The sequence below is a fragment of the Meleagris gallopavo genome, chromosome 5 (assembly GCF_000146605.3).
Source record: "Meleagris gallopavo isolate NT-WF06-2002-E0010 breed Aviagen turkey brand Nicholas breeding stock chromosome 5, Turkey_5.1, whole genome shotgun sequence".
NCBI classification, from domain to species: domain Eukaryota; kingdom Metazoa; phylum Chordata; class Aves; order Galliformes; family Phasianidae; genus Meleagris; species Meleagris gallopavo.
In genome coordinates, this window is record NC_015015.2 from 10,695,376 (window position 1) to 10,708,419 (window position 13,044).

Sequence of the window (13,044 nt, forward strand, 5' to 3'; positions counted from 1 at the left end):
TGGGCACTTGCAAGGGATTTACATGCCAACACAATGATAAAAAAGGGCTAAGGTGCTGGCTGCTGCCAGAGCCTTCACAAGTTTGCCTACAAAAAGCAGGTTGTAGATATGAATAACCTCACAAGACCCCTGGAAATGAAGCTGGGAGTATGGGTTACTAGCAAAGTTAGGGAGGTGCAAGGGAAGATGGGAAAGTGAAGAGGCTTCCAGGAATGGCTTGTGCGAGTACGGCATGGTTAGGAACAGTTCCTCCCTGAGACTGGAGTGCAGGCTATTATTTATATCCCCATAGCTCTGCCAAAGCGTGATGCTTGCAGCGTTAGAGCTGGAACTCAGGCTCTAAGCAAGCTGGAGGCTTTCATTCATGACTACGAGATGCAACAAGACCCGCTGGAGTCTGAGGGTAAGGCCACGGACAAAAATAGCACAAGTCCGTCACAAGATTCTGCCCTGCAGCTCAGATTCTTACCATGTAGAACAGGTATCTTCAAGGTACAGAAGAAATGACTGGGAGGTACATGAAAGAGGCCTCTGGGCTTGTGAGCCATGGAGCAGGATGGAACAGGTTGTGCTGATTCTTTCTGTGCAAAAATGGGCAGCATTATTAAAGCTAGAAGGACTCAAGCTGAAAATCCAACAAAGGGAGATGGCCCTTAGTACAACAAGTAGAAGAGCTGTGGGTTCTCTTACCAAGGGATGTGGTGGATATGAGACGGATATACGGATTCAAGAAGAGTGCATTGCAAAGAAACATACTGAGAGTTACTAAAACACAGAAACCATATCTGGCTCAGGAAGTTCCCGAGCTGAAAATAGTTGGAGGCTGGAGAAGCAGTGAGGGGAAGTACTGTACACATTTGCCGTTGTTCTTACTCCTCCCTAGGCTTTGACTTGTGAGCTCTGCTGGGGGCTTGATGTTAGGTTAGATAATGCCAAGCTTTGTACCAGTTTGAAGGCCATGGAACACAATGTCAATCTTGGCTGGACTGTCCTACCACACCCACTGTATAGTCCAGATTTGGCACCTTCTGTCTTCCAGCTGTTTGGGCTGATGAATGATGGACTGTGTGGGCAACACTTTCCTATCAACGATGCCATCATAGCAGCTGTAAAACAGTGGGACACCTCCACTGGTGTAGATTTTTACAAGCACGCAGATTATTGCTCATCACAGGCAAAAACACATAGCAAATGGTGGTGACTATGCTGAAAAATAGTGTGCTGTAGCGCTGAGAATTCACTCTATCAACCACTGTTATTGTGCTCTTTGTATCTGTTGTAGTTCCCATGGAAATAAACAGGAGGCATCACTTTCAGAGAGATCTATGCACATAATTCCCAAGTAGTCCATCGCTTGACTCACTTGATATCATCAAGTGTTGGGCAATAACATTGGTTCTGTACATCACTACTTCTCTTGCATTCCTGTCCTACTTGTTCCCACTCCAGCAGACCATACTGAAACTGTTGCAAACTCAGATGGCTGCATTAAATTGTAATTCTACTCAGGTCACCAGTTTGCCCACTTGGTTTCTGAATACTTATGGGCATCTGGGCAAGAAAATACTGAAGCTGTTAGTACAGCACGTGTCTCAGATGAACTGCTTCAGCTTCTGTAATGCAATAGAAAGTACAGCAATGACAGCAAAGCAGCAAAGTCCTAGGCTGCAGAAAGTGAGGACTTGGTCAAACACAACAGCTATAGGCATATAAACAAAGAAATGAAGCTGCTTACCTTCGGAACCCTTCAAGGAGGCACTGCCAACCCTTAAATGAGGTCTGGGAAGGGGTGGATCCTGGCTTCACTCCTTCCAGTCACTCAGGTGCATTGCATACAAATGAGCTCCCCTGGGCTGGCACTGCCTTCCCATCAGGTGCTCAAACACTGCTTCAGGCAATGATTTAGCATTTCCACCACAGCTTCCCAGCAAACTCAAGCACACAGGACTTTATTCATCCCACCTGGGATCTGTTTTAAAAGGTTTATTTGTAATTCCAACAGTTTGAGCCATTCTCAGCTCTCTCTTCCCTGGAAAACAGCATTTAATGATGAGTCTCCAAATAACAACTGAGTGGCCTTGTTAGCCTTCTCTTTATATCCTTCCACTGGTCCTTTGAGGCCTCCTGTCCTGGGTCTCCCACTCTGACTCTGAGAAACTTGTGAGAATCAGGACCTATCAGGATATCAGGGCCTCCTGAGAGATACTTTGGGAAAAAAAAAGAAAAAAAAACACGTTATTTGTAGCTCTCTCCAAGCAGTCAGAGAGCAAAGCGTGCATGGCTACACCAGGAGCTACCTTCTGAGAATCCATCAGTTGAAAACTTGGGGTACTTCATAACAAGCCATCTGTTATGGAACAAAACATCCAGCTTGGCCAATGCTCATAGCCCTCTGGGGTTGGCAGCCTCTGATTATCAGCATGTTTGCAGTACCAGAGGCATTACTTGATGCAAAATGATTACTCTCACTTTGCTATCCCTTTTGTCACATCAACTGGAGATCCCACTGAGGAAGATACAAAATTAGCCAAGCGCCACCCGGAGACATATCAAAGTGGACTGTGTCGCGACGGGTGGAGTGGGATTTTTGCCTCCAGTGACATTCACATTATTCACACTCTTTTTACATTTTGCTGCTGCTCACATAATCACAGAAGCTATTCTTAGCCACAGGGAGCTTAATACTTAAAAAAAAAAAGAAAAAAGAAAAAACAACACACACACACAAAAACAAAACCACACACACACACACAAAAACCAAAACACCTCTGTGAACCATTTCTAAAACAATAACTTGTGGCAGGGAGGGAAAAGGGTTGACCTAATCATGTATCCCTCTTCACCAAATAAGGACCCCTCTAAATGTGGCTCTAAGTGCTGCAAGGCTTAGGAAATACTGGGAGGGCTTTGAAGTGCAAGAGTGAATCAGCATGGCCATCACGTCACACCCTCATGAATAATACCTCTTACTTCCCTTGAATTGTGCATTGTGATAAAGACCTAGCTGCCTTTTTTGGTATTCCAGTGTCTGCCCAAGAAGAGTCAGATATGAAATTAGGTTTCCTGTACCTTAATAGATTAATTTAGTTTGAACTAAAAATGAGGGCACATATACTGTCGGGAGCCAAGAAGCCTCAAAAGACATATGTCTCCTTTCTTTCCCCCTTCTTTTGTGCTTTGCTAGTTTAAATGTCAATTTAAACTGATTTTCTCTAAATTTTATTACTATAACAACTTCATTTGGGAAGATAAGGCATGCTAACTGGAGGACGTCTAATGATTTTGCATTTCAGCAAGGCCAGACCCTGTGAAGTAATGCGCATCAGCTTCACATTTAACACTACAAGCAACCCCACTGGTTTTGCTCCATATAATGCAGCAAGCGCGTGCCAAACCAAAGGTGATATCCACATTGCCATCTGCTTTGGTTCTTGGGACCCCATGGAGGTGTTTCTGTGGCACTGGAGAAGTATTAACTCCTTTTGTTGCTCTTGAAGTTTTCTGTTTTAAGAGCTGCGCCTGTCCAGAATTCATTAGATCTACTGAACATTTTCTGACCATGGGAAGGAGAACACCCTGCTGTTATTATTTCAGTGCACCTCATGGCAGAAAAGAGGTAGATTGCATCATTTTATTTAGTGGTGGATATTACAGCAGAGATCATGGGTGACAACAAACAAATAGAGCCAAGGAGAGAACTGTGCTTCCAGTAGAAATGCACACACATTGCAAATTCCTCGTACGGCAATGTTTCCTTTTCCATCAGAGACCCATAACACGTTTCCCTCTCACACAGAGGACACAGACAGGAATTTCCACGGTGACTGTCAAGACAGCATCCTTATCTAAGAGGAACTTAAGATAAAACTTTCTGTGGAAAAAGTCTGTGACCCGGTGAAGGTTGCTAAGTGTCTCAGACAGCCCTGTCTGAACTTTCTGAAACTTCCAAGCCCTGTGTTGTTATAAGAAGCCTTTGCATTTTTACCACTAGATTAGCAGTGCCCCTTTAATGCTACAGATATAGGGATGGTTGGAGACTGGGATGGCCCAGCTGAAAATGAAAATGTATTAGTGCTCATTTAATTCAGAGGATGTCAATGTGAGATTTTAGGACATGACATAAAGAGTAAAAAAGGGGGAAGAAAGGTAATAGGGACACTGAGGATAGAGAAAAGGAACTGTGTAAAAATCTTTCTCAGATCCGGATGTCTTATTGTCTTCCTATCTTAAAAACCATCCGTTCTAGAAAATTGTGTCAGAGTTGTTGTAAAACTTTGATTCATGGACAACATAAGGTCCTCCTGGAGTTTCCACACCTTGAAGAGAACAAAAATCAATATTTGTGACATTCTGATGACTTCAAGGCTTGTCGCCAATTTTTCTACCATCTTCTTTTTCACCTGCAAATCCCTACCACATTTAGTAGCTCAGTGGTACATTTGGCAGCTGACAGAAGGCTATTTTCCTGCCAAGCAGAGTCTTGAAATCCTACAAATTAAACACAAAGCTTATTTATCCCACCAGCTCTGTATCTGGGAGGTGGCACTAGCTAATTCATCAGGCCTCATGGCACAGGTTTATCATAGAATCATAGGATCATTTGAGCTGGAAGGGACCCTTAAATCTGGTCCAATTCCCCTGCAATGGGAATTGCAGGGAACACCTTCACTAGATCAGGTGCTCAGAGCCCCAGTGCTGCCTGACCTTGGGTGTCCCCAGGGATGGGGCATTCACCACCTCTCTGGGAAGTGCTTTACCAGTACCTTCTGTGTTGGTTCTGGTCTTTTATGACTGGGAACTGCAGTCATAAAAAGCTCCCAGTAAGCTGCTCATGTTATGACCAGCAGCAGAAAAAATCACCTAGTGCCACAGGTAAGGGCTATGCAAGCAAATGGCAAGGCACTCACTGAAGAAGCATCTTGAATCTTCTCAGGGCCATGTCATACATTTATGTCATGACACTTTCTCCTCAGAGACGGTAAACTCAAAATTGTGGTTTGCAGTAAAAGGTGATTTCATGCTGCTATGAAATACACCATCACATTGTATCAACTCACTGCTTCGGCCAGTTATCACAGAAGATAAAAAGTCCCAGCACTTGTGCTGTATGTGGCTTTGGCTGCCTTGGTTATCTCCCCTAGTTTCTGTGCTGGAGTCCAAGACATTTTTGTGGTCATCCGCAGGCTGTGGTGTTAAGACCTTGGGGGAAAGGTCCCTGCACTTCTAGGTTGCCCAGAATAGTGTGGGGCACAGCAGGACTGTCTCCCGGGTGCTACCCTTGCTGTCTGCCTCCCTTCTGCTGCTGGAAGGAGCTGAGCTTCCAGCCCTCTTGTTCTCTTTCCTTCTTAAAGAGGAATTTCAAGGAACTGTGTCAGGAACACCCTGGAATTTCCTAGTGATTGCTGATAGCAGATGAAAGCACTGAAGAACAGCATCAATGATTATGATGATTAATGTTTCTTTCCATATGAATACTACTGAAGGAGGAGAGCTTGTGTGCCTTGAGAGAGCAACATTCCTCTGTCTCGCTCATCTACCCCTCTCACAGACCTTTCCTTTTCTTTTTTTTTTAAATCCAAAAATGGCTCATAAGAAAGTAAGTCCTCCTGGCCTCACAGCTTGTGTCGCTATTCTAAGCCTATCCTCTGAAGGCTGGTCAAAGTTAAACCGACAATTTTTCAGGTCTTTTGCCTCCCCTTTATTCCACCCCCCCTCTAAGGGGACCCCATTTTAATTATTATTTAGGAAAAGACAGCTGCTTCCTGTTTGTATCATTAATTTATTTTGTTTCCTGAAGGGAAGCTTTGGTGAAAAGAATCTGTGGATAGCTGGAACGTCTCACAAAATATCACTGGCTGCACGGGCCAAGGTTAAATACAATAGCTAGGTTTATTTTTAAATGATTATTCTTTTTCTTAGTTCACACCAAAGCAGAGTCTAGAATTCTAGCACATGTAACTAAGCTTTTACAGTAAATTTTGCCTTACATACATAAGTCCCCAGAAGGGAGACAGGCATTCTTAGTTACAACAAAAGCTCAAACACAAATTTTCCCCCAACCATTATGAAAACCAAGGCCAGAGGGAGATGAGGTGTGGCTCCCTTTCTCTGATTTCTCAAAACCTCACACTCTGGTAAACTTTATACGCTAAAATCAGGCCTGACCATCATGATAGCCTTCCACAATGAGATGACTGCCTTGGTGCATGAGGGGATAGCAGAGGATGTTGTTTATGCCATTTTTAACAAGGCTTTCAGCGCTGTCTGCCGTAACATCCTCATAGATGAACTGATGAAATATAGATGACATAAATGATCAGTGAGGTGGCTGGAAAGCTAGCTGAACTACTGAGCTCAAATGGTTGTGATCAGTAGCATGAAGCCCATCTGGAGACCATTCACTATTGGTGCACCCCAGGAGTTAATACTGGGGCCAGCAGTGTTTGACATCTTCATTAATAACCTGGATGATGGGTATGAGGACACCCTCAGCAAGTTTGCTTGTGATACAACACTGGGAAGAAAAGTTAAAAGAGCAGATGGCTGTGGTTCCAACACAGAGAGACCTTAGCATATGGAGATATGGGTCAAATCCATACATCAAATCTCATAAGGTTCAAAGGGCAATGGAATGGGTAGGAATAACTCCAGAGCACCACTATGAGCTGGGAACCAATTGGCTGACTACAGAGTTGCTTTACAGAAAAAGATCTTGGATTCCTGGTGGGCAATGAGCTGACTGTGAGCCAGCAAAATGTCCTTATGGCAAAGAAGGTCAAGAGCATCCTGGGCTATTAGGAAGGATTGAGGGAGGTGATCCTACCCTTGTCCTCAGCACTAGAGATCTAGATCCAGTTCCGGTTGCCTCAATACATGACATAGATGTGCTGGAATGAGTTCAGCAAAGACTCAGAAAGATGATTAAGAGATCGCAGTATGTCATGTGAGGAGAGGAAGACAGCTGAGGCTGTTCATCCTGGAGAAGAAAAGGCTTAGGGATGATCTTATCACTATACATAAATACCTTACTGAAGAAGGAAAGATGGAGTCAGGCTCTTCCCATTGATGTCCAGTGACAGGATGCAGGCAGTGGGCATAATTGGAAGGAAGAGAAATTCCATTTAAATACTAAAGAATCTTTTTCTTTTTTTCTTTCCTCTGAGGATGGTTGAACTCTGACACAAGTTGCACAGAAAGGTGTAGAGTCTCCAGTCTTGGAAATACTCAAAACCCAACTGGACATGATCCTGCATGATTCAATCTGACTTGAGTGAAGAAGTTAGAATATACGATCTCATGAAGTGCCTTCCAGCCTCACCTATCCTGAACCCAAGACTGTGACAAGAGATCCAGGAGCAAACGAGGTGCAAAGCTCTTCCAGGTCAGTCTCAGACATAAGTCATACAGCCAATGACATCAATGAATTACATGAGGAGCTGTGAGTTTCACCTCACACAGAGGTCTTTTGGAGAACTTTTGAGAGCTCTTAAGACAGACCATTCCCAAGTCCTGAGCAACCATCCCACTCAGCTCCCATTCAACATCTTGCATTTTGTCTGTCTTATCCTTCCCATTCATTTCAGCAGAGGCACCCACTGGCCCTGGCAGCCTCACTGCTGTCCGGCATTCCTGCTGCGAGGAGTTATTTGGCACTAGCACTACTGACCTTTTCACAAGACCAAAGATTACAGGAGGTTTTATTTATTGCACATGAAGTAACCCCTCATCCCCCATCCTGTTTTTCCTGGTTTCCTTTCTTATGTTTGGTTCTCTCCTTCACTAGGAGCTTTCACATGCCAAGTTGCTTTGATGGAAACCACTACTTGAGAAAGAAAAATTGCACGTACTCTTTCTTCTACTCCCTCTTCATATAGTTTAAAATTGAATAATGACCATTTTTTCTTTTTTTTTCCTTTAAAAGAGTATTTAAGACAGCAAAGTCAGACATGAAGGGTAGGATATGCTAAGATATGCTCAAAAGAATGGGGCAGAAGCTAAATAACAGTGGGCAATCTTTTAAATGAAGAGAAAGCTATATGTTAATTCTTACACTTCCACTGACTAAAATGACTGAAAGCTTTCTACACCCTTCCCTTGGAAAAAAAGCTCTTCTTGAATTGAACACTTACATTAGAAAAGTTAAAAACTACAGAAAAGCAATCTTTTAAGTAAGATATCACATAAATATATTTTGCTGTAAGCTGACATTATTGACAGTGCAGGACTTCTGGCAGAAATTAATTGATGCAAACGGACTTGCATTAAAAAAGGTAGGGTGAGCAGTGCATTCAGGGCCTGAAAAGGCATGTCCTCCTATGCTGCAGAAATGTGGTACCCCTCAGCTCTGTGTGATGAGCAGAATGAATGAGTACTGCAACCGCATGCAGAATTAATAATTCTGTCACATCCCAGGAAATGCTTCTTTCCCCAGGAAAGAAATAATATAACATTGTGCACTAACGAGCAGGCAAGAACCGTCATTTGAAATTGTGATTGAATTTGAGGTTCACCCCCGGGGCTAACTGCAACCAGCTGAGATGGTTTTGCAGCTCGTGTCCCGCTGGTTAGCACACTCTCCGTGTCTCAGTCATTTCCCACCAGTACATGAGTCCAAGGCTAGGCTCCCACCACACGGCTGAGGCTGCATTAGGCAGAGCCCTTCAATTGTAAAAGACTTAACTTCCTTTTTATCCAGGAGATGGGTGGGAGTCTTTTGATGGTACCATTTCCTGCCGGAGGGACAGAATTGGGAAGAAAAATAAAACTTTAACCTCTTCACTCAACTATGGAGAGGACTGTCTTGCCATTGGGCAAGGTTTATTCTGCTGGGAAGCTCGGGCTATTCCCATCCTGGGTATAACACAAGGTCAACAGCAGCAGTCTCCAGGAATATTAATCTTTCACCCCTCAGACCGTGCCACGGGTAATTAATCACTTGATTGCATAACTTCTTGTAAGACAGGAAAAATAAGCTGCCTTTGCCAGCTTTTTGGACAAGTTATTTCACATACATTTGAACTTTCTTCCAGTACTTGTTGGGTTTTGATTGCAATGAATGAATCGCATCCAAACCCTTTCCCAGCCGCAGAGGAGCCAGACAGCATGGAGGCGCATTATGTCCCAAGGTGCCATCAGGGAACGGGACACTCCTGCTGTTCTGGGGGGTTCCCTCCGACCTCCCAGGAGGTGGGAAGGTCCAGCTTTGCACAGAGCAGCTTGGCCTGGGGGGGAATAGCAGAGTACTGCATTTACTCTGCCTTTTACATCTGCATGTAATTGAAAGCAGGATCTGGCCAAGATGCTGTTAACTCCGGAGAGCTGGAACTCGCTTAGGAGCAGGGAAATCCTGAAGTTTAATCCTAGAAAGTAAAGTTTCATGCTACGATCACCTGGGACATAATGCAGTGATGGGCCCAGCTGCAGGAGACCTTCAGGCTCTGGAGCTCACGTAAAGCTGCGAGGAACACTGAGCCAAGTGCTGGAGTGGTTGAGCATCAGCTAAACCCACCTCCTCCTCCATGCTGTGGGACTCATTCTTCCCTTATTTGTTAAATAGGGATGGAAAAACCAAGATTATTTATTTATTTATTTATTTATTTATTTATTTATTTATTTTTGAATGCTCTAAGTCACATGGGGTAATGAAATGGAAAACAAGGTGCCCAGAAGCTACCTCATTTCTCAGCTTATGTGGACACCAGCCCACCCATTCCCAACTCTGTGTTTCTCACCTCAGGAGTGCTCCCAAGTGCTGGTGAGTCCTTTGGCAGCCCCAGGCATCCCACTGGCCTCCTACTCTCAAAAAGCAGACAGCAACTTTATTTAGGACTTTTGGACTGCCCCAGCTAAACAGTTGGTGAAGCTTCACACTGCCATTTACACTCAGATCTCCCAAAGTGAGTTAGCCTGAGGCTGATGGTGACCAGGAGGGGCTAAACCCTCAGATGTAATCATGAGTTAGGGCAATGCTCTCCCAACTCCTGAAGTGGAGGGCTCTTGGTTCTGCACGAAGAAGAAAAATGGAAAAAAGTTTGGTGGCCACAGGGATCAGAGCTGGTCAGGGCTGATGGATGAAAGCGCTATTCTTTAACAGCTCTTGGAAAAGCAGTCAGGAAGCTCGGTTTGAAAGTGTTCCTGTGAAGATCACTTTATCCTTTGGCTGTACGTAGTCCTTTGGTAAAAACAGAGAATCATTTCCCCACTTTAAGTGTTTTAAGATCCTTGCGGGAAAGATGCTAACAAAGCGGATAGCTTAGCACTGTGTGTTACTAAGTGTTGCTGCCTGCTACAGTGTCATGGGTGACATGGGGAATCAACAAAGGCAAATACAGCTTTCCAAAGCCACACTGGCTGAGCAGGGACAAGTGAGCAGAGTGGAAATCCTGTGAACATGTAGGCACATTGCACCCGCTGCTGCGTATGGGTTATGTTTGCATCTCCTCTGCTTGCACCAATAGCCTCTCCAGTGCATTCTCATGCTGAACAGAGCCTCTCATATGTCCACAGTGTCATAGACCACCAAGAAACATCCTGTACCTTTTCAGCTGGTGGCTCTGGCTCATGCTTTGTGGAGTAAAAGCGTCTATCAAATGTGCTGTGATGAGAGTTTTGACATCTTCTCAGCTGTACATGCTAATGCATGTTCCTCACCATGCACTGCCTGGCTACAGGCGGCTCACGCTCCATCTGGCCATAGTTATAGGGCTATCAAGAACAGGTCATCCAGATGAATTCCCTCCAAATCTGGTATTGCACCAATGTAATGACATGACACTGCTGAAATACAGGCAAATTAAAAACAAGGCCAGACGCAGCTATTCCCCAGGTACCATTCACATGAATAAACAAGATAAAGTCTGGGAAGAAAAGCTCAGGAAATGGTTCTATTTACGGCTTGATCACACATCTTCCAAAAGCAACTGAGCCAGCTGGACAACTTACTATCTTCAAACCACTCTCCTGCTGCCCCTCTAGATTGGTTCGCAATGAACTGAAAATAACTGAGAAAGCAACCACCCAGGCTGTTGAGACAGCAGCACAAAAAAATATAATAACTTCCAACAGACGATGGTGAGATGATGGTAAAGACAGAACAAAGGGGCAGATGTCTTCAGCTGAAGGACAACTAAGTTACAGCAGGCAAGTAGATGATTTAGAGGCAGCAGCAGGAGAAGCACTAGGAACCAGTTCACTCAAATATGTCACAGCTCATGGACCATGAAGTATTCCAGTTTCCATCTGTGGAAACCCATTGCCAGCTCAGCTTCCTGCAAGAAGAGTCTGCTTAAACCGAAGTTCAGCTTGTCCTATGACAGGCAATACAGAACCAGCTTAGGTTAGAAGTTAAGAGGCTTAGAGCAGCTGCAAAAATTAAGAAATAATACTTCTAGTCTGCCTGATCAGTACAGGAAACCTTTACTCATCTTCTTCATAGAATCGTAGACTCAGTAAGGTTGGAAAAGACCACTAAGATCACCAAGTCCAACCCCAATCCATCCCCGCCAATATTCCCCACCGAACCACACCCCTTAGTGTCATATCTCCACATTTCCTGAACACCTCCAAAGACAGTGACTCCATCACCACCCTGGGCAGTCTGTTCCAATACTTCACCTTCTTCATTTCTTCCTCTTGCTCTATATCTAATGGCAGGGAAGGGAAAGAGAAGCAGCACAGTCTAATATGTTGGGATACATCCTTATCGGGAATAGCTATGGCAGATTTAGGATTATTCTGCCAGAGATTGGTGCAAGTCAACAAAGCTACATTAAAAGGAAAGTCATTTTTAGTAGACTGAATCAAGAGACAGACATTTCAGTTCATACAGTTACACACTTACACTTGGAGCATCCGAGTTGAGCAAGCCAACAACTGTGTTGTCCTGAGCAAAATTCAAACTGACATCTGAAGATGCATTTGCTCGTCACTGTTGAGGGAACCTCTGTCCTTATCTTGACTTTTGTCCAGTGGTGAATAAGTGTGGTTTTCAGCAAGGTGTCCACCATCTTCAGGCCCCTTTGCCCCTTTTCCAGAAGTCTGAATGTCAAAGTTGGGTTCGGATGAATTGCCTTGCTAAGGTCAGAAACAATTATTTTTTCCTCTAAATAATTAAAAACCAAGCATTCTGTTTTGATAAAGGGTTAAATCACCCTAGATTTTATACACACTTGTAAGAGTGGGAGAATGTGAAAGTGTGGGCAGGAATTGTTGAGGCCAGTATAATTAGGAAAGTTTCAGGTTGCATAATGTCTGGAGTCTGTAAGTTAATATGGGACTGCTGCTGCCTCATGCATTACAAATTCTCCTGAGCAACTTTGTAAGGCATTGGTGGGGTAAAGGAAGATTTTGTTTTTCCTATTTACAGAGCAGTTTAACCAATGAAACAACAAAATCAGTGGTTTTGGTGGGACACCCACTGTACATATCAATGTCCAAGAAATAAAAATGTCTCTGGAGCTCCTTTTGTAAGTAAGATGAGAGACCTGTGAGTGCACTGTAATGCTTGTTTGTGGCTGAAGATTAAGATATAATAATGTGTTTACTGATTTTTTTCTTTGTTCCCCTCTCCCACCTCAAAGATGGCTACAAAGAAATTCCAAACACTTTACATTATAGATGTCTAAATATCCATCAAATATTTTCACTGTTACCAGTTTAGAAGAAGTATTTCAAGATTATTTCCAATCCAGACAACATGAAGTTGGGTATCTCCTACAGAAGACAGTGTTGGGTCTTCAGATTTTATCTACTTTCTATTCTTACTTATCTGCTTTGTTAGAGCTTCTGACACAGTATTTTTCCTATTCCTTCCAGAATTTTTCTCCTCTTGGAGATTTTGACACAGAAATTAGGAATGAATAATCACCAGCAAACTGGTAGTACTAGACTGTGTGGAATCAAAACGGTTTTGCATGTAAGTGGAGAAAGGTTCTGTGATTGGATATTAAAGACTTCAAGAAAGTGAATGTGTCCATTGTGCCAACATGCACATCATTTAAAAAAAGAAAATTAATAGTTCCTTGAGCAAGACCTTCAAGAGTGTGT

At 43.6% G+C, this 13,044-nt stretch overlaps 1 long non-coding RNA gene across 1 annotated transcript; it reads right to left on the minus strand.

Moving 5' to 3' along the window:
* Positions 1-1,948: 1,948 nt before the first annotated feature.
* Positions 1,949-12,512, minus strand: LOC109367673. Its single transcript, XR_002114975.2, has 2 exons — positions 11,840-12,512; positions 1,949-2,205 (listed from the first exon to the last, which is right to left on the minus strand). It is a non-coding gene; the product is annotated as an uncharacterized LOC109367673 (long non-coding RNA).
* Positions 12,513-13,044: the final 532 nt, after the last annotated feature.